The 22,855-nt window shown below is 43.7% G+C and overlaps 1 long non-coding RNA gene across 1 annotated transcript in view; it reads left to right on the forward strand.

Annotated features, from left to right (window-relative positions):
* LOC138285260 (uncharacterized) overlaps positions 1–22,855 on the forward strand; it is a 329,318-nt gene that overhangs the window by 269,735 nt on the left and 36,728 nt on the right. The window contains exons 3-4 of the long non-coding RNA XR_011201553.1: positions 14,124–14,390; positions 19,295–19,428. This is a non-coding gene — a long non-coding RNA (uncharacterized lncRNA). The remainder of the gene's footprint in view (positions 1–14,123; positions 14,391–19,294; positions 19,429–22,855) is intronic.

The raw sequence follows: 22,855 nt of genomic DNA on the forward strand, positions 1-22,855 counted from the left end.
CCATGCACACATAGCAATTGTGAGAAAGTAGCCTCATTCTAGCATGGTTACATCCATTTCTTGGCTCATTTGTCAGTGTTTGTCAGTGTGGTTTTACTGTCTCACTGCGATCTCTTTCTAGTCAGGACCCCAGTGCTCATAGTTTGTGGCCTACATGTCAGTTTGTTTTACTGTTTTGTCAGTATACTTGACTGTGTCACTGGAGTCCTGCTAACCAGAACTCCAGTGCTCTCTCTGGTTCCAAATTTGTACTTACATACTGGTAACCCAGTATTCCAACCAAGCTGGCATACTGGACTCCCATTATACGTCCCTAGTATATGGTACCAAGGTACACAGTGCATTGGGGTTCCAGGAGATCCTTATGGGCTGGAGCATTTCTTTTGCCACCCATAAGGAGCTCATACAAACACTTCTTCAGGACTGCCATTGCAGCCTGAGTGAAATATTGTAAGCACTATTTCACAGCCATTTTCACCTCACCGGGTAACTTATAAGTCACCTATATGTCTAACCTTCAGACCCTGAAGGTTAGGTACAAAGTTACTGTGTGTGAGGGCACCCCTGCACTAACAGAGGTGCCCCCACGTTGTCCAGGACAATTTTCACGGACGTCGTGAGTGTGGGGACACCATTATAAGCATGCACTACATATAGGTCAAAACATAAATGTATCTTTACAATGAACCCCGAATATGGCCATGTGAGGTGTCTAGGAACTGGAAATTGTACCCCAATCTGATTTTGGTATTGGGGGCCAATTCCATGCACCCTGGGGGCTCCACCATGGACCCCCAGTACTGCCATACCAGTCTTCTGAGGTTTTCACTGCAGCCCCAGCTGCTGCCACCTCACAGACAGGCTCCTGCCCCCCTGGGGCTTGAGCAGCTCAATCCCAGGAAGGCAGAACAATGCATTTCCTTTAGGAGAGGGGTGTTACACCCTCTCCCTTTGGAAATAAGTGTCACAGGCATGGGAGGGGTATCCTACCAGAGCCTTTGGAAGTGCTTTGAAGGGCACAGATAGTGCCCTCCTTGCATGATCCAGTCTACACCGGCTCAGGGACCCCCAGTCCCTGTTCCGGCGTGAAACTGGACAAAGGAAAGGGGAATGACCACTCCCCTGTCCATGACCACCGCAGAGGTGGTGCCCAGAGCTCCTCCAGAGTGTCCCTGGGTGCTGCCATCTTGTTTTCAGGATGGTCAGGGAACTCTGGGAGCATCTGAGTGGCCAGTGCCAGCGGGTGATGTCAGAGACCCCTCCTGATAGGTGCTTACCTGGTTAGGTGACCAATCCCCCTCTGAGGGCTATTTAGGGTCTCTTCTGTGGGTGTTTCTTCGGATTTGGATTGCAAGACTCCAGCAGGAACCCTCTACAACCTCTGCGTAACCTTCTACCGTTGGATCAACCACAGAACTGCTCCAGGAACTCTACAACTTGCAAGAAAGTATCCAAGGTGACTACTGCAACTCTGTAACTTCAGCTCCTGCCAGCAACTGCAACAGTTTCCAGGTTGTGCATCCTCAAAGGCTTCCTGTCTTCATCCTGCACTGGAAGAAATGAAGGAATCTCTTGTGGAGTGACAGAGTCACTTCCCTACTTCAGCAGGCACCCTTCTGCAGCGACAACCGGTACTCTGGGACTCCTCTCCTGATGACGCGCGTGATCCTTGGAACACAGGTGGTGGACCAAAGTGACCCTGACTGTCCAAAGGTCCAGCTGCCCAAATTTAGTGGAGGTAAGAGCTTGCCTCCCTGTGCCAGACAGTACCCCTGTGCACCACGTGTTTTGCAGCTCCTAGGACTTCTATGCGCTTCTCCAAGAAATCCTTTGTGCACAGCGTAGCCCAGGTCCCCAGCACTCTATCCTGCGAGGCTCAGCTCCCTGAGTTGTTCTCCGGCATCGTGGGATCCCTTTGTGTAGTGCTGTGACGACCGCCATTTGCAACTCCTTTGTCCCCATGTTCTGGGACTCCTGTAGGTGCTGCCTGGTCTTCTGAGGGCTCTCTGAAGTGCTGAGAGCCACCACTGTCACCTTAATCCGAGTTGAGAACCCTAGGTCCCTCCTGGGCCCAGGTAGTGCTTTTTCCAGCCAAACGTGTCTTTTGCATGAGCCAATGCTTGTTGGCGGAATCCAACGACGAAAACCAGCCTGCATTCATCTACATGATGTGGGACATTTCATGCACCAAGCAGGAATCTGCAGTTGTCTTCTTTGGTGCATTGCTGACTTTTCCTTCTAACCGGCGAATCCACTTTTGCTCCTTCATCAGGGTTAGCAGGGGCTCCTGTTACTCCTGGACTCTTCAGTGATTCTTGGACTTGGTCTCCTCTCTCCACAAGTCTTTAGGTCCAGGAATCCATCGTTGGTGTCTTGCAGTCTTGCTTGTTTTTTGCATTATTCTTTACCACGACTTCTAGTGGGTTCGTAGGAAACTTGCTGTACTTTACTCCTGCTTTCCTGGGCTCAGGGGTGGGGTATTTTACTTACTTTTGTTGTTTTCTTACACTCCCAGCGCCCCTCTACACACTACACTCGCCTAAGTGGGAAACCGACATTTGTATTCCACTATTTTAGTGTATGGTTTGTGTTCCCCGAGACACCTATGGTGTTTTTCACTGTTTGCACTATTTTATGACTGTTTATTTACCTGATTTTGGTTACTAGTGTATATTTTATGTATAATACCTATCTCCTAAGGGAGTATAGCCTCTAAGATATTTTTGGCCTTGTGTCACTAAAATAAAGTACCATCGTTTTTGGTAACACTGAGGGGGTCATTTAAAGTGGCGTTCGTACTGCCAACAGGCTGGCGGTAGGAAAACCCATATTTTGACCGCGGCGGTACGGGGCTGGCGGTATTCCGCCATTTTAGCCCCGGCCATGATAATCCACCAGGGCAGCGCTGCAAGCAGCGCTGCCCTGGGGATTATGACTCCCCTACCGCCAGCCTGTTTCTGGCGGTTTGCACCGCCAGGAAGAGGCTGGCGGTAAGGGGACTCAGGGGGCCCCTGGGGGCTCCTGCACTGCCCATGCACTTGGAATGGGCAGTGCAGGGGCCCCGAGGCAGAGCCACCTCGCGCATTTCACTGTCCGAATTTCGGGCAGTGAAATGTGCGACGGGTGCTACTGCACCCGCTGCACATCAGCATTGCCGCTGGCTCAATTACGAGCCGGCAGCAATGTTAATGTGCCTTTTCCGCTGGGCCAGCGGACGGTAACTCTGTTACCGTCCGCTGGCCCAGCGGAAAAGTCAAAATACGGAGCCAGCCATACCGCCAGCACTGGCGGTATTCTGGCTCCCGCAACCTCGGCGGTCTGCAAGGCAGACCGCTGAGGTTGTAATGACCCCCTGAGTATTGTCTTTCTTGTGTGTAAGTACTGTGTGACTGCAGTGGTATTGCAAGAGCTTTGCATGTCTCCTAGTTCAGCCTTGGCTGCTCTGCCTATAGCTACCTTTAGACAGCCTGGCTTCTAGACACTGACTACATTTCACTAATAAGCGATAACTGGACCTGCTATAAGGTGTAAGTACCTTAGGTACCTACTACAAACCAGGCCAGCTTCCTACAGCAATACCACAGGAAACGTACCTCACAGACAGGGAACTACAAAGACTCAAAGCTAAATGGAGTGGGCAAACATATAGCATGACTACATCAGCATTTGCCAAGAGGGATTTAATCTGGATGGCCTCTGGCACCCCATATGCTATGGAGCCCTTACTATAGAAAAAGAGGGCAGATACATAATTGTGTAAGGTTTACTGGATGGTATACCCCTATTCTAGCCGGCATATACGGGACACAGAGAATTCATGGCACCTCTCACACCTACACTCCTCCAAGATCCTCCTACCACTCATTTTTTGGGGATGGGTGACTTTAACTGTGTGCCCAATATAGCTCTAGACAGATCCCACCCACCACTTCTGAGTGCACCCAGCAGAATTACATCCCACAGGCTCTGTTCCTCGATGTCCGATAGAGGTCTGCACGACATGTGGCGCCCAAGACACCCCCAGGAGTGGGAATACTTTTATTCCCCAGTACATAGCAGTAGAATAGATTTGATTCTGGGGCCTGCTCACCTGGCCCAGGAAGCTATGCAAGCGGAGTACCTGAGCAGTACCCTATCTGATCATTGCTCATTGCAAGTAACTTTCCAGTGGGGCAGACCACGCATGAGCATTTCAATGTGAAACCTACAAACTGAAACACTAACTGACCCTCCATTCCGTCAAGAGCTGGAATGCAGCATATCTCAGTACTTTGAACTAAATAAGGCAACGGCCTCATCACAGGCCATGGAGTGGGATGTCCACAAAAGTAGTTGTGCCGGGCCACTGCCTTTCTGCTTCTGGGGGAGTCAGACACACCCAGACTCATGAGCTGACTTTGTTAGAGACCCACTTGTGCACATTAGAACAGGATGTTGCATAAGGTAGCTCACACTGATACACTCCTCACCTACGCACCTGACATAGGGAAGTGGATTTATGCCTGCACAGACATGACTACTGTCATTACCTCACCAGACTCCACGCAAAAGGGGACCGATCTGGCAGATGTCTGGTGTGGCTGACCCACGGTGAGCAACACCACACTCCTATAGGTGCCATCAAACTGGACTCTGGTATCATAGTCAGCACCCAAACCTCCATTAATTATGCATTTCGGGATTATTACTGCAAGTTCTATGCCTAAGCCCTCTCCTGCTCCACTGGCCCCTTTCTTGGACAACCTTCCCCTGATCCATCTCACCCCACTATAGAAATTAGACCTTGACAAGCCCATTAGTCTTGAGGAGGTCCGGACTGCATTGTGTCAACTAGCTCGAAACAAAACTCCGAGCACCGACGGGTTGCCAGCAGAGTACTATTCTACATTCTGTGCTCAACCTACCTAACCAGCCTTGGCAGTGCTACACAAAGCAAAGAAGCAGGTCCTCTCCAACTCCCAACACCAGGCGCTCATAGTGGTGTTGCCCAAACCAGGTTGAGACCCCCTGGACATGTGCTCTTATACGTCTTTGTCGCTACTTAATTTAAACTGGAAACTATTGGGCAAAGTGTTTACCAAAAGATTGCTTACATTGATTAGCCAGCTGATACATGAGGTTCAATCAGGCTTAATTCCAGGGCGCAATATCTTCTTAAACATCAGACGCCTCCTGCTGAGCGGCGCTTCCTGTACGGATCATGAAAGAGTAGTGGTATCTTTTGACATAGAAAATGCCTTTGATGGTCTTGGTTGGTCTTAGTTAAAGGCGACACTGTGCAGCATGGGCTTCGGTCCTGCGTTCTGGACTGGATTAGTATACTCTACTCTAATCCCACAGCTCGCATGAAAACAGGGCTCATTGTCTCTGTCAGTTTTCCCATCCGCCGCAGCACTAGACGAGGCTGCCCGCTCTCACCGCTGTTGTTTCTGATAGCAATTGAGCCCTAAGCCTCTCAACTACACCTTTGTGGGCAGCAATGGGTGACCCCAGATCTGGACATATTTCCCATTATATCCCTCTATGCTGATGACACACTAATAGACCTGTGCAGAAGCACCTCCTCATTACCAAGAGTCATGCAATTGCTAGATGCTTTTGGGGATGTATCTGGTTTATGTGTGAATTGGACGAAATACTGGCTATTCGCATTGACCCTTATTCCATAGCATCTACAGACTGCCCTCTCGGTACATCGCTTGCCATGGTGCCTGGTCACCTTCAAATACCTTGTCATACAAATTTGCCCTACTGCCTCAGACCTCAGGAAGGGCAACCTGGATCTAGCAATTCACTGAATCCTAGGCTTACTATCTTTCTGGTGCTCCTTACTACTGTCCCCCTTGGGACGTGTGGCGATCGCGAAGATGTTAATACTCCCCAGACTGTTATATTTTTGTTAGTATTGCCCAGATCATTCTTCTGCTCACTACACGGCCTGATGTTAGAATTATTATGGCGAAATACTTGATGTCGGGTCTCCCTAACTACCATGCACGAGTCGCTTGAAGAATGGGGCTTAGGTTTGCCCAATTTTGAGTTGTACTATGCAGCGGCACAGCTACAATGGCCGCTTCGCTGGTTAAAGAACTCCCTCACAGCAGAGAGAACAATGGTACTCAGTAGGCTGGGTTCGATTGACGTATTGGCATAGTTGGCAGATCACACATGCCCTCCTCTACACGGCGCCAACCTGATGGACCCAGCCTGAGTCTGTTGGCACAGATTCATACATAGTAGGGGCCCTATACTGCCCCCCTTTCCCAGGATCCCAATACTTACCATACAAGGTGCAAGGGAATTTTACACACACCATGATCTGACACCATGGATAGCAGCGGGACTAACTACTGTGGGGGGCTTCTTCAGAAACGACTCTCTCGTGACATACAACAACATCAGGGATACTTATAACATTAGTACAGGGTGGTTCTTAACATACTGTGCCACAAGACAGCTCATACTCGGGACTTGGTGGGCGTTAGCAACGGAACCTCCAACCTCGCCTATTCTTCACACATTATTATCGGGGTGGGGTCCAACAAAAGCTATATCCCTGCTGTACCATACCTTTATCATATGCACTGACAATGGACAGACGGGAGCACCGGCTCGATGGGATGAAGTCCTTCCTACCCTACTACCCCCAAAATCATGGCTTAAGGCGCTCCAACATATAAAGATAGTCTTTCGCAATCCATGATTTTGCTTCACTCAGTTTAATTATCTCCACCAAGTGTATTTGTCCCCCCAACATCTTAAACCCATGTTCCCTCACACAGCACAGGAATGTCCTCCCTGCGAGAACAGGATGCTACTTTTTACCATATGGTATGGGACTGCCCTTCCATAGAAGGTAGTTGGCATGAAATCACTACAATAACGGGGGAACTGACTAGTTATGTTCTTTCCCCCACCCCTGAATCCTGTCTTCTAGGCATCCATGCTAAATATGACGTGGACAAACATCTTCACAGGTTCATAGACCTGGCCTTTGTCTTACTCAAACATCTCATAGCTTTGCAATGGAAGACACCTTCCACTCCAGATGTTAAAACATGCCTTTGTGCGCTGTTGCAGTGGGATAGAGCTGAGTCACAGGTACTCCACTCCTTGACTGACAGGGGTCTGGCTCTGGGAGGCCACGAAATCTGAGATGCTTTTATAATTAATATCAAAGCTAAAAATAATACCCGTCCTTCCTGAGCTGGGACAACAAGCCTTAGCATAGACAGTCTTCAATATCTTAGTCACACATATCCTGTGCGCCCCGAAGGCTCAAATCCCCAGCCTCCCATCAAGAGCTCCTGAATCTACACAGCATAACAATCCATTACCATTTACAACGGCAGCATCCCCTGGGTTGGACTCACCAGATAGCTAGCCCACCTACTTCCTGCCACACAGGTCATTTCCTGACAACATCATATTACTGCATCTCCCTCTGATATTGCTGTTGGCTCCCCAAAGCACTATACATACTCCTTCCTGTTATGGAGTTAACTTTTGTATGTTATGATCATATTTACCTGCTCATGTTAATGATATTCTCTATTACCGCATGATGCTTTCATGATCCTCATCCTTCTGGACTCCCTTCCCAATCCCCTTCCTTACTTTCTCTCACCTCCATAATGTTTCCTAATACCAAGTGTTTTGTTATGGTTAGTTCTGTTGAATTTGCAAATAATAAAAACAGATTAAAAAAAATGTATGAAAACAATATTAGGTATTACCCACTTACACATAAAGGACTGTTAATCTTCCATGATGAACCTCTCTCTCTCTCTCTCTCTCTCTCTCTCTCTCTTTCCCTCTCTCTCTGGAAAACCCATTGCTACTAACGCATCCAGCTTTGAATCTAATGCATAAAAGGACATGAATGTTTCTTATCTCCCACAGGAAAACCTTAAAGGTGGTTGAAAGTAACTGCACTCACACTTTTAACACATCAGAGCAATTTATACGCTACAATAAGATAAAGAGTTACTGAGATATGTAACATGTTTGTGCAAAGAAGGTATACTTGTCATTACCAGTTGGGTGGGAGGGCTCCACTTATCTATCTTTATGCATTTATCACCCTACAAAACTGAGGAATATCCATTTTCACCCCCAAAGCAGGGCTACAGGGGAAGACATTTTAGACATTTTTCAGGAATGATTCCTCCAATAGAGGTATCACTAAATGTAGTAATAATAAGGGAGCAAACTAAATTGCTAGAGGCTGGCTAGTGACACTGCTGCTGCTTTAGTTAATATTACTGAAGAAATTATTGCAATGTGCAGCATAGTTGTCAAAACAGAATAGCTTTGAATCTGATTTTAGCAAACGATGGTGGGTTCTGTCAAGTAATCAAAACACAGTGCTCAGCCTTCTGGGATCAGTTGATTGTAATATTTCTACTCTTTTTTTTAGGTGAATACTGCAACAAAGTATGTGCTGCATGTCTTCTTTCTTGTGAGACTCTATTGTTTAAAATAAAGTTATTGGAGTCTGCCCATTGGTTACAATTTGTTGACTTTAGTGTTACAACTTTTTTCTACTTTGTAATTGGCCATCACCGGTGTAGCGTCATTTCTGTTCCTTTCTGTGGAGCATGGACAGAGTACAGATTGAGTCAACTTAATTAGTGCCCGTCCGCTGTGCGCACTGTGATTGAAGTACTATTTCTTCTCCCCCTGCTCACCTCTGCCAATCTGTTTCTCCTTCCCTCCTCCCCCACACCTCTTTCATTTTTAAAGCAGCCCTGGCTGCCACAGTCTTGCAGTTGTTTACAGATGTGACAAATCCCAGCGCCACTTCGCTCTGTATCTTCAGTGATTGGGAGACTCCGATGAAAGAATGTCAAAGTCTCTGTGGGTGGAATTCCAAAGCACCAGTGACCTGGAGGGCCTGACGCCAAGAAATGTTTCTAGCTATATTAATTAAACCTTCTGCTAAAAGTGGGTCATTGTACAGGGTGGCGGGCTGCCTCCCTTCCTATGTAGGCCCTGAAGCATTTGCTTCTCTCATCTCAAGTTGCTTCCTTTGGCAGACACTGGTGAAACAGTGTGTCTTCTTTCTTGCTGAAGACGTTTGGTATGAGTGTGAACTATGTTTTGAAAAGTAAAAGCCAAAAAATTCTATACATTTCAGTATCTGTCTTGTTTACCACTAGAATCACCATTCAAGCTCTCAATACTGACTTGTGTTTCTTCCAAATTAGTCTTCCTTTCATTTGTTCCCTCCACCAGCTCTCCCTTTTTTCCTTGTTCTTTTGTATCTACCCTTTTTCATTTCTTCCTTCCTTTCCTAGGTTTAATTTCTCACTGCTTGGCTCCCTTCCACATTTGTTCCTTCATCCTTAACGTTCTTCTTTTTTACATTGATCCCTGCAAGGCTCACACACTTTTCAGCTTTTCATTTCTTTCATTTCCCTTTCTTCTTTTCTTTTCCTATTGTCTCCTTCACCTGCACCTTTCTTCTGAAGGCATTCTTTCTGTCTTTCTTCTTCATATTGTACCTTTCGCTCTCCTTTCTTGCCTCCCATTTGCCCATCCTCTTTTTAGTCTCAATGCCTCCTGCATGTCTTCCTTCTTCTTCTTCCACGCTTACTCAATTCCTTCTCTTCAGCTGCTTCCCACTCTACTTTATGCCACTATGCTATACTCCACTCTACACCACTCCATACTCTACACCACTCCACTCTACACCACTCTACTCCACAACACTCTGTGCCACTGTACACCCTGCTGTATGCCACTCAATGCCTCGCTATTCTATCCCACTCTTCTTCTTGCTACTGTACTCTACGCCATTCCACTCTGTCACTCCACACCATTCTACACCACTCTAGTATATGCCACTCAACTCCACTCCATGCCACATTCACAATCGTCTATGCCACTCAATGTCACTACACTCCATTCCACTTTACACCACTCTACTACATGTCTCTCCACTCTACCTCACTGTATTATGCCGGTCTACTCTGTGCCACTCTACTCTATGCCACTCTACTCTGCGACACTCCACTGCATGTCACTCTACTCTATGCCACTCCACTCTGCACCACTTTACTCCACGCCACTCTACTCCATGCCACTCTACTACACACCACTCCACTTCATAGCACTATATGGCACTCACCTCTTTGCTACTCCACAATAATCTGTGCTGCTCCACATCACTCCACTTCGCTCTACTGCACTCCACTCGACTCTATGCCCATCTACTTTACTCTACTCCTTTATGCCACCCTACTCTACACCACTGTACGCTATGCCACTCCTACTCTAAGCCACTCTACACCAAGTCATTCTAGTCCACACCACTCTACTTCAAGCCACTCTACTCTACACCATTCCAATCCACACACTATACTCTATGGCACTCCACTACACCCTGTGCCACTCCACGTCACTCAACTCTACTCTCCTGCACTCTGCTCTACCCCATGCCACTCCTTTATGCCACTCGGCTCTACCCCACTATACTCTAGGCCACTCCTACTCTGCGACACTCAACTCCAATCTGCTCCACTCCACACCACTCTATGCCACTCTACTCATCGCCACTCTACTCCGAAGCACTATACTTTATGCCACTCCACTTAATGCGCTGTACTCTATGCCACTCTACTCTGTGCCACTCTAGGCCACTCCATTCTGTACACTCCACTCCATGCCACTAACTTATTAAATTAATGGGGCTGTCAGAGTCACCAGATCCTCAGGGTCTGTGCACGCTCCCAACACTTCCACCACAAGACAGCTCCTATACTCTGATTAGAATTCTAAGAGAGTCCACGTGGGGAAAAGGGGATTAGGAAGGGAACAGCTGGGAAGGAGACCTGTAGGAAGCAAACGGTTAAAACACACAATATCAAGATTATCTCATATGAATCAGTACTAGATTCTAACTCTAAGCATTGTCATTCTGAAATCATAGACAACATATGAATGGACTTAAACAACTAGACTTCAAGATTACCGGATACCTGAGAGGAAATCAAGGAATGGTTAAATGCAATGTTCAGATTCAAACATTATCTTTTGCATGAGAATCAGGAAAAGAAAAACATTGTTATATACACACTACAATCACATCTAGAACTCTAGCATTTTTGTTCTCTCAAAAACTGTCAGAAACATGAATTGTGCACATTGTATATTTTCACAAAGGTTGTAAATATCATAGAACGATTGTGCACCATGAATGAAATAAGTTAGACTCGAGAATTAAATCTTGCGTCTTGCTGGCTAGAAAACCACCTCGTAAATGCCATGAAGAGGTAGCACATTATGAACACTGTGATATTAAACACAAGGAAAGAATCGCGCTTCCTGCCGATTCAAATGTCACCATGAAAATGCCAGAAAAAGTTAACGCACAATGAATAACATGAATTACACACGAGAATGAAATCGCTCGTCTCTCCGATTCAAATGCCACCATGTAAATGCCAGGAAAAAGGTAGCGCACAATGAACTGCATGAATTACACACGAGAAATTAATCGCACGTTTCGCAGATTCGAATGCCACCATGAAAATGCTAGAAAATGGTAGCGCACAATGAACAGCATGAGTTACACACGAGAAATGAATCGCACGTTTCGCCGATTCGAATGCCACCATGTAATGCCAGAAAATAGTAGCGCACAATGAATATCAAGGGTTAAAGCATAAGAAACGAATTGCGCGTCTTGCTGATTCGAGTGTCACCATATGAATGCCTGGAAATGGTAACGCACAATGAATATCAAGGGTTAAAGAGCGAGAAAAGAATTGTGCGTCTTGCCGATTCGAATGTCACCATGTGAAGGCCTGGAAATGGTAACGCACAATGAATATCAAGGGTTAAGGCACGTCAAGCCAATTCGAATGTTAGCATATAAATGCCCAATAAACATCATGCGCACTTTCACACGCACAAGAGTCAAAAGATTTTATCATGATAATTAGGCCCAAGAACTCAAAATGCTTAGAGAACGGGATTGGGGGCCCAGCCCGCCCTCCGTCTTACCGCCCTGATCAAGAAGCACCAAGCGCAGTGAAAGGGTGAGGTCTGGAAGATCCAAGTAGGCCTCCGGAACAGGAGCTCAGGAAGTTGCATTACATGTGAACAGTATTTATATGCATGATGAATATAAGTCTTCAGGATGAAACTCTGTAATGCAAAAGGTTAAACAACATTATATCAGCACAATGCATAAATTATGTTAGCTTGAAATCGTTAGGTTTTTGCATTCTGGTCGCCCATAGAGCGCGCACTTCCCTGATGTTGACAGAGGCTAAGTTCTTGTGCAGTGTATCCGAGTAAGAGAAAGACACATAGCTACTTCAAGAGTTACAAGTGGGAATTAGGTGATAAGGAGTTAGAAATACAGAAGTAATATGGATCCCAGAAGGAGGTCAGACATTTGAATGACAGTGAGTGGTAAGAAGATTGGCACTCAGTGCGAAAATGAGGATAATGTTTATGCCTAGGTTCTGTGGCGGGGAAAAAAAACCTAAACCGGTCCCATTTTGCTTATGCCATCTGAACAAAATACCTTAGCACTATTAATACATGCTTTAGCTTTAACGACTAATTATGGGTTTTGGCAGAGCTCATCTTTGGATGGCATTGGAAGCCTGGCAAGTTTTTTTCGAGTTGCACCTGAAGTTTAAATAATGCACTGTTTAATCTGTGTCATCAAATGTACCAGGAAACAGTTGTTACACGTATAATGAATGCATAACATTTTTCTTTGAGAACTGAACCACTGGGTAAATTTATATTTCTGAACATGGGTGTATCTATCTGTGTCTACAGTATTTGTCAGACATTTTGCTGGAGTTCTGTGAGCTCCTATGTCTTTCAGATGAATAAAACCTTGCTCTCAAAACATGCTTATAAATTGTATTTAATATCCGGGCGTTGATGGCACATTGCTCCCCAAAGTAGGGACAAGTTCCAACCTTTGACAGAATTGTTGTCACAGTGCATTCGAATGCACTGCACGAAACATATCAACAGTGTAGGAGAACACTTAGATCATGCTGAATGAGATCTCCAAACTTCCACTGGCAGAAAGAAAGCATGGGCAGTTGACATAAAATGTATAAAAGTACGTGCAAAGATCTACACCGTTGATTAAAAATGTATTTTTACACATTTTTGCCATTCACAAATTTTAACCAGAAGACTGCCTGTAAAACTGCATATGGCTCAGGTTTCCACACATAATTCTTGGACTGTTTGTGTGGCATTTTCCAACTTGCATTTTTTTACTATGCGTAATTGTGAATAGTGCATATCTGCAATTATGCAATCATATAATAATTGCACTAAGTTCAATTACCCACTGTTGAAAGTCAGTTTAAATAGCAAATGCACATTTTTCGTTCCCTATGCCCCACCACGTTTGAGGGTGATTCACTCCTCTCCTATCATGGAAGGAAAGTTACTTCAGCCCTCTACGGGATTAAACTGTCAAATGCACTCAGGATGAGAGAGTTTTAATAGGAGTTCGTTAATACCGACAACCTTAGTGTTTGTGGTTTTTCACAAACTTACAAGGTAAACCATGCTTGCTTCTCGCAGTACTAGACCCATGCGCGGGCTTTACTAGTGCATAATTCAGTGCCCTTGTGGCAGAGAATTGCTCATAGTAAATCCCTTCACTCCTGACAGGTATCCTTTTATGGATAGGTGTGAGGCATAAACATACGTTTGCAGTAGTAAATGGCTTTGTGTATCGGGGTTCCAACATAAGGGAATGAAGGAAGGGGTAAAGGTGAGAGCATGGTCCTAGTTCTGGACCAACATAGAGAAGTTGTCAGCATGCAGTTGGCTAAATGCATTGTCTGACGTTCCAGCACGTGGTGGGATAACATTATTTATCGAATTAAAAAAACAACAGCACTAGGGCCGAATATGACAATTTTCTATGTAAGTATATTTCTATTTTCACTTCAGGCATAGAGCATGATGCTTACACTTAGAATTGTGTTTTCCTGTGTTGATTATTGACACGTTATTTGCCTGTTTCAGTGTATAGCTAAAAATTGTAAGATTTTTTTATTTTGTACTGTATTGTAACTTAACAATGTTTTATTTCTTTTTTTTGGATTGTGTTCCTCCTCAATAAACAGAAGAAAATGAAGGTAACGTTTAGTCATTCTTTGGAAAATTATAAAAAACGAAATATTGTCTTTTTAAAAAAAGAGCTAAGGAGGAAACACAGTTTCTGAAGTTTAGTCTTTTTTGGTCCTTGAAAGGTCTGGACTCAGATGCCTGGAGATTTAGTAACAAAAGCATCTCATGTATAATTCAGAACTATTTCAATCACACACTTGAGGCTTCTCCTGAGAATCGCTCTGCACAGTTCCAGGATCTGACAGAAAGCACATCTCAAAAAGGTAAAGAACACTATTTTATTTTCATTTTACAACACCCACAACGTTGTCATAGTATCTTGGGCCATCTGCAGTGTAATAGTATTAGCTCCAACAATTCTTTACATGACATCATGTCACCAGGGAGCCAAACCAGTTTCTGGTGTGCATTATTGGAACATTCATTGTTATTAATGTATAAGGAAGGCTATTCATTGTACTGTACATTTTCTGATTTGACCTACTTCTGCTACCAAGTTAGCAAGTTAAGGAAAATGAGGTGCAGAGAGGTGACCTGATTTGCGCAGGAATACAAACTTTGGTCAGCGTAAGGGCAATTGGGATTTCAACTGTGTTTTCATGGCTCCACAGTCTACAACATAGTCAGGATACCGTATCTGCGGTGATCTTTAATTTTAAACATATGTACACAGTTCTATTTTTGGCTTTATTTTACTGAAATAGTTATGGTATTAGAAATCACAATGGAGATGTTATATCTTGTATGTGCTGCTTGCCATGAGGACTCTTACCTTTTGGCATAGAACAACATAAAAGAGTCTTTGGTAGATATTCAAGAAGCGTTGATTATTGATTGGTGAGTTTGCATATTTTTATTTTAAAATACCATACATTTATCCTACATAAAAATAAAAAGTTAGTCATTTAAGGAATATATTATGAGTTAATGTTTTTCCAGTGTTGTTAATCAAACATTTGAATCTACTGAAATGTTCACCATTAAGCAATGAGTCTTATGACCATTCAAAATATTTTAAAGTATAATTAAATAAATTATAAAAGGCACTAATTGTTACATAAATTAAATGTAACCTTCACTAGTACAGCATCACTAATAAGACTTCCTGGTACAAATTATAACTGGTACAAATTATAGTTTAATGATCATATTACTATAAGTGAGTCAGGAATGAATAATATTAATAGCAGAATTGACTTAAAGTCTGATTTAGAGGTTGGCAGATGTGTTACTCTATCACAAACCGTATTACGATGTCCATAGGATATAATGGTATCATAAAATGGCAGACAAGATATCCGTCACGTTTGTGACGGAGTACCCCCATCCATCAAATTCTAAATCAGGCCCTTCGACTATGGTACACATAGATATCACTAAAATTATTAATGGGAATTTAGCCATATGAGTATGGGTTTTTGAGTTGTATCATATTAAAGTTTGTACTAATAACTGTATTTAAATTATGCGTAACAGAAAGGAAATGTTTGTAAATAGCAGTTGTATTAAAATTGTACACAACAAGAACCAAATTTGTTTAAAACAGAATTACATTGCCTTTTTTTGCTCCTTTAAAGTATTGTTTCATATGTTTGTTTTTCTCTGTTTCCTTAGTATGGCTTTATTTTAAGCATTATTAGTTTATTAATTTTCTATGATGCATTCTCTTTAACAACACATTTTTCTAAAAATGTTGGATTTGTTTTATTTCTAATACTTGTGAAATAATGGTCTAATATGTGTATCTGAAGGTTATTTGGCAAGACTACAAGTACTTTTTATCAGGATGCAATAAAAAATACGTTATAAGAATTAATTATTGATTGTAACATCTATAGTCTTATGCAGCCTAGAGAAAGCAGAATCCACTGAAATCTGTGAAATACTGGTTGACTGTAGCAGCACTATTGAACATCTCTGCTTGTCACTTGAAAGCCTGTATTCAGATCACATCTAAATATTGCACTATTATCAAAGGAAACATGTATTGTTAGTGAAGGTTAAGAATAGGACCAACTGTCAAGATTGTGTACCACAGTATAATTAACTTTTTACTTTGAGTGACTAAAGAACGTTATAGAATAAATCAATCATTGTTGAAGAGGGATACACTGAGTCTGCAGGCATACACTAAAAGTGCAACAGTCCTTAAAGACTGTGATTTAAATTACTTGTAATAGTAAGAAATTGGGCTATTACTTGAAGATGATAAGTGCCCACCTCAAGTAATAATCACAATCATTGTCAGGGGGAACTAATAAAGTCACCATATAAACCTGAGCTCAACACCCTGGTATCAATGGTACAGAGCAGACAGACTTAACTTAGAGGTAGTGCGTAAAGTATTTATGCAGTACTAAAAAAGTAACAAATTTGAACTGAAAAACAATAAAAATCCCAAAATGAATTAGAAAAATAGAGTAACATTTAATAAACAAAATGAACCAAAATAACAGAAATCCAATAAGGAGTACCAGGGATATGTTTTTAAAGTTTTATTTACAAACAACACTAAGAAGAAAAAAGTGTCAGCGATAATCAAAGGTCACAGTAGAATAAATCCTAGGCAGAATATGGCTTTGACCGCAATAAAGCACAGGACGCTAACAAGTTATGGTTAAAGTTTTACCTTCTGATATTAGTCCTTTAAGACCCAATCCACCATAGGAGTACACTTCTAAAGACCCCCCAGGATCTCAGGGGAGGCAGTTACAGACTCAGAGGATGGCAGGCAGAGGCCAACAGGAGGAACCAGTCCAAGTTCTGTTTGTACTGGTTAGCTGAGCAGTTGCAGAAAAAGGTATCTTGTAGCTAGTTGTTTTCCTGTAGCTTGAACAGGAGGTCAGGAGTATGACTCTTGGAGTCCACTTCTTTGTCCTGTGTACAAGAGGGAGATCTGGTTGAGTCCTTTGGGACTCTATTCATGAATAAGACAACAGGTTCAGACCTCTTCTGAACTTCCACAGGTAGGTCCAGGAGTGTTCTGAAGTGGTTGCCTGAAAATGCTGCATTTTATAGGTGGCACAAGCTGGTGGGTGTGAATGGCCCTTCGGCGCACCCTAATCAATGGTGTAAAGGTTCCAGAGCCAACCCTAACCACTTTGGCATTTTCAAGGTGGCCAAAGTCTTTGCCCACACTAAACTTGGGATCTTGAGGCTGAGACTGTTTGGGGAATTTGCTATAATAGTACTTCCACCCTCCCACATCTAAGAGTAAAGTCCAGTTTGAAGCAAGTCCTGTGCCTACAACAAACTCAGATACTGAAGTCTGATTAAAAAAAAAATCTGAGTTTTCCAGCAGCTGGACATGGGATACACAAAAACTGTTCTGTCATCCTGTTTCCCTCTTTTGAAGTGTGCCTCGAGTGTTATGTGTAAAACCATAATAGCTGTCAAGCAGGCATTGTCATTGTAATATCAAAAAGAGACCAATTGAGATTGGATCCTGTCTGGTGTGGGAGACCAAGGAAAGATGCTGCACAAGCTAACCCTTGCCTGTGACGTGGGGAAGCCTCTTTGAAGTGTGCCTCAAGTGTCAAAGGAAAACACCAGCAGACCTGTCAAGCAGGATTCAAAATTCAAGAATGGTTTGACACTTTAATGTCAAGAAGGATATTCACAACCCCAGCCTGCATATTCTGTTAGGTTCAAATGGGTCATCTCTGCCCATTCAGGTCAGCCATTTGTTTCTGCCTCTGAGAAATTTCACACCCATTCACACTTATTCAAATGCTAATTATTGGCTGGCAGAAGAGGGACAGCAAAATGCATAGTAGTCAGGAATGCCAGGCAGGCAGGAACATCAGGCAGGTAAAAGTAACGTAAGTTACTCTTCCTTAATATTTAGTACAAATCAGACTTTACCATTGAATTGGATATTATTTTTTCAGCTAGTTCCATTACCAAGATACAGTATAGGTATTTAATATTGCATCCCAGTTGCTGCAGTAAAAATAGCTTTTGGGACCTTTTCACTGTAAGGCCATGTGTAACATTAAAGGTTTACTTTTCCTACTTTTGATTAAAATGCACCTTGCTTTATGGGCTACACGACCTACTTAGGGGTGAGTTGTAAATGTTTAAAAGGAATATTTAGGCCTATTAAAACAGGTTATTTTGACAGGTTGAATTTTATGTTTAAAACTGTACAGCCGGGATACAGAGGGTAGACCTGCAGTCGTGTTTACACTGTCACGGCAAAGGATGACACTGTGGGTTCTGCAGTACACGTGTGACATTTAACTTAAAGGCCTTAGATATACTTTGATACCATATACAAGGGGCTTAGAGCTAACTTAAATATGACAATTGACAGTACCCCAATTTTACCATACTCACAGGAGAAACACAAGCACTTTCTCACTGGTTAGCAAGGATAAAGTGCACAGAGTTCTACAGCCAGCATACATATGTGGTCCATTAAAAGTAAAAATGTGATAATGCCACACCGAAGAGGCAGATTTCCTACAGTAATGTAAATGTGAAAATCATTACCAGTGTTTAATCCCAACTCATGGGAACTGCACAATTAAAGTCTTCCTTGGTAATTAGAAATACTTTAACTTCAAATGCACAGAGCACAGCGAAGCGGATAAGCAGGTGAACCACGGGAAGAACCTGCATACACAATTTCCACATTTTACTTCTTTTCTTGAACAGCTAGACATACCTTCAGAGAGCATAATGAAATTTTGATTTAACTGAGAGAAAATAGCAACTACTGATGCTAAGGAACAATTTAAAGACAAGGGCTGCAAAGAATTTAATGATGAATTGAAGCTGAATGGAATAATGTTGTAACATCTTCAAATCGCTTGTATAAATGAATTCCAAGTACAGTAGAAGAAATGGGTTTTAGAACATCTCTGCATCCACTTCTAAGAGTTTCATTACAAATCTCTGCCTTTGGGTGTTCATTTCTATTTTCTTCAGAAGTTGAATAACATATATAGTTAACCTTTTGTATGGATTTGCAAATGCTATGTATCATCGGGAATTGGGACACTCCTTCCACCTAAATATTAACCACTACAGGGATTAGGAAGTTAGTTTAGTTTAGTTTTGAGCAGCTTGACATATTTGTTAAATGTGTTCACAGGAATGCTACTTTTACCACTAAATTAAGCATGATTTATTGAACTTTAAAAATGTTAAATTATGTCAACAGATCGTTGCAAGTTCAAACTGCATCTGTATAAAGACACAAGCTATGGAAGTGGTATTGCTGTATCTTTCACTGTGCAAGTGGAAAACAAGATATATCTTATGTACTGCACAAAAGATAAGTCTATCGAATTCAGGGTAAGACCACAAGCTTGATCTGTTTTTGCTGGCTTCTGCCTCCCAGAACATTTAAATGGTTGTGCTTGTTCTACATAAACTCTTCAGTGTAACTCCTCCACCAAACGTATAGAAAGGCTGGCTTTATTCACTGAAAGACCAATACCGATGTTATGACAACACAAAAAGTGAACCTGGATGTTTGGTTAGTTCTTTTTCCATTCAGATCCATGAAGAACCTGTTTGCACGTCTCCTCTTGTGAAGGGTGGAACTCAATTTTATTACATAACTGCTATTGTGCCTGTGTTATGTTCACTGACTAATCATAAATATAAATCGTTTATGGATGATCCACCTGAATGACCGATGTTTTTTAACATTTTATTAGATTTATATGACGTACAGTTCCACAAGGAGTAATTATTAGCAAAAATGGGCCATCGTGTGTAGGAAAGTACCATCTTGCCTGGCATGTTACCCCCATTTTTACTTGTATGTATGTTTGTTTTTGCCTGTGTCACTGGGATCCTGCTAGCCAGGACCCCAGTGCTCATAAAGTGTGCCCTGTATGTGTTCCCTGTGTGGTGCCTAACTGTATCACTGAGGCTCTGCTAACCATAACCTCAGTGTTTATGCTCTCTCTGCTTTTAAAATTGTCACTGCAGGCTAGTGACTAATTTTACCAATTCTGATTGGAACACCCTCATAATTCCCTAGTATATGGTACCTAGGTACCCAGGGTATTGGAGTTCCAGGAGATCTCTATGGGTTGCAGCAGTTCTTTTGCCACCCATAGGGAGCTCAGACAATTATTACACAGGACTGCCCCTGCAGCCTGAGTGAAATAATGTCCACGTTATTTCACAGCCATTTTACACTGCACTTAAGTAACTTATAAGTCACCTATATGTCTAACCCTCACTTAGTGAAGGTTATGTGCAAAGTTACTTAGTGTGAGGGCACCCTGGCACTAGCCAAGGTGCCCCCACATTGTTCCGGGCAATTTCCCCAGAATTTGAGAGGGCGGGGACACCATTACACGCGTGCACTACTTATAGGTCAATACCTATATGTAGCGTCACAATGGTAACTCCGAACATGGCCATGTAACATGTCTAGGATCATGGAATTGTCACCCCAATACCATTCTGGTATTGGGGGGACTATTCCATGCATCCCCAGGGCTCCAGCATAGAGCCCGGGTACTGCCAAACTAACTCTCTGGGGTTTTTTCTCTGCAGCTACCGCTGCTGCCAACCCTCAGACAGGTTTCTGCCATCCTGGGGCCTGGGCAGCCCAGTCCCAGGAAGGCAGAACAAAGGATTTCCTCTGAGAGAGGGTGTTACACCCTCTCCCTTTGGAAATAGGTGTTAAGGGCCTGAGAGGAGTAGCCTCTCCTGGCTTCTGGAAATGATTTGAAGGGCACAGATGGTGCCCTCCTTGCATAAGCCAGTCTACACCGGTTCAGGGATCCCCCCAGCCCTGCTTTGGAGCAAAACTAGACAAAGGAAAGGGGAGTGACCACTCCCCTGACCAGCACCTCCCAAGGGGAGGTGCCCAGAGCTCCTCCAGTGTGTCCCAGACCTCTGCCATCTTGGATGCAGAGGTGTGAGGGCACAGTGGACACCTCTGTATGGCCAGTGCCTGCAGGTGATGTCAGAGACCCCTCCTGATAGGTGCTTACCTTTCTCTGTAGCCAATCCTCCTCTGAGGGCTATTTAGGGTCTCTCCTGTGGGTTTCTCATCAGATAACGAATGCAAGAGCTCACCAGATTTCCTCTGCACTTCCCTCTTCGACTTCTGCCAAGGATCGACCGCTGATTGCTCCAGGAGGCCTGCAAAACCACAACAAAGTAGCAAGAAGACTACCAGCAACATTGTAACGCCTCATCCTGCCGGATTTATCGACTGTTTCCTGGTGGTGCATGCTCTGAGGGCTGTCTGCCTTCACCCTGCACTAGAAGCCAAGAACAAATCTCCCGTGGGTCGACGGAATCTTCCCTCTGCCAACGCAGGCACCAAACTTCTGCATCACCGGTCCTCTGGGTCCCATCTCATCTTGACAAGTGTGGTCCCTGGAACACAGGAGCTGGATCCAAGTGTCCCCGACGTTCCAGTGGCCCTTCTGCCCAAATTTGGCAGAGGTAAGTCCTTGCCTAACCACGCCAGACAGTAATCCTGTGTACTGCGTGAACTGCAGCTGCTAGGGCTTCTGTGCACTTTTGCAAGACTTCCTTCGTGCACAGCATGGCCCAGGTCCCAAGCACTCCATCCTGCATTGTTCAGGTGTTTCTGTGGGTGCTGCCTGCTTCTGCATGGGCTATCTGTGTTGCTGAGCGCCCCCCGTCTCCTCCTCCAAGGGGCGACCTCCTGGTCCTTCCTGGGCCCTGGCAGCACCCAAAATCCTCAACCGCGACTCTTGCAGCTAGCAAGGCTTGTTTGCGGTCTTTCTGCATATAAACAACTCTGCACCCTCCAGCCCGCCGTGGGACATCTTCTGACCAAAGGAGAAGTTCCTGGCACCTTCCGTTGTTGCAGAATCTTTGGCTTCTTCTACCCGGAGGCAGCCCTTTTGCACCTTCATCCGGGGTTTAGTGGGCTCTTGCCCCCTCAGACACTTGCATGACTCTTGGACTTGGTCCACTTCCTTTGCAGGTCCTCAGGTCCAGGAATCCGTCTTCAGTGCTTTGGAGTCAGTTGTTGTCTTTGCAGAATCCCCTATCTCGACTTTACTGTCTTTCTGGGGTAGTAGGGTAACTTTACTCCTACTTTTCAGGGTCTTGGGGTGGGGTATCTTGGACACCCTTAGTGTTTTCTTACACTCCCAGTGACCCTCTACACACTACACTAGGTCTGGGGTCCATTCTTCGTTCGCATTCCACTTTTGGAGTATATGGTTTGTGTTGCCCCTAGGCCTATTGTCTCCTATTGCATTCTATTGTGATCTACAGTGTTTGCACTACTTTTCTAACTGTTTACTTACCTGATTTTGGTTTTGTGATGATATTAATTGTGTTTGACCAATGACTTTGTGTTTCACCACTGCGCATATTAGTTGCTCAATGTTCATAAGTAGCACATTATATGTTTTGTTCAGTTTAGCTGCCTATTGGCTTTAACATGGAGTTAGCCATTCCACCTATTGGCTTTGACATGGCATTAGCCTTTACATTTTGTATTCAGTTCAGCTGCCTATTGGCTTTGACATGATATTAGACATTACATTGGATGTTCAGTTTAGCTGCCTATTGGCTTTGACATGGCATTAGCCCTTACATTTTGTATTCAGCTCAGCTTCCTATTGGCTTTGACATGGCATTAGACATTACATTCTGTATTCAGTTTAGCTGCCTATTGGCTTTGACATGACATTAGACATTACATTTGATATTTAGTTTAGCTGCCTATTGGCTTTGACATGGCATTAGCCCTTACATTTTGTATTCA

Source organism: Pleurodeles waltl, chromosome 3_1, assembly GCF_031143425.1.
Source record: "Pleurodeles waltl isolate 20211129_DDA chromosome 3_1, aPleWal1.hap1.20221129, whole genome shotgun sequence".
NCBI lineage: Eukaryota > Metazoa > Chordata > Amphibia > Caudata > Salamandridae > Pleurodeles > Pleurodeles waltl.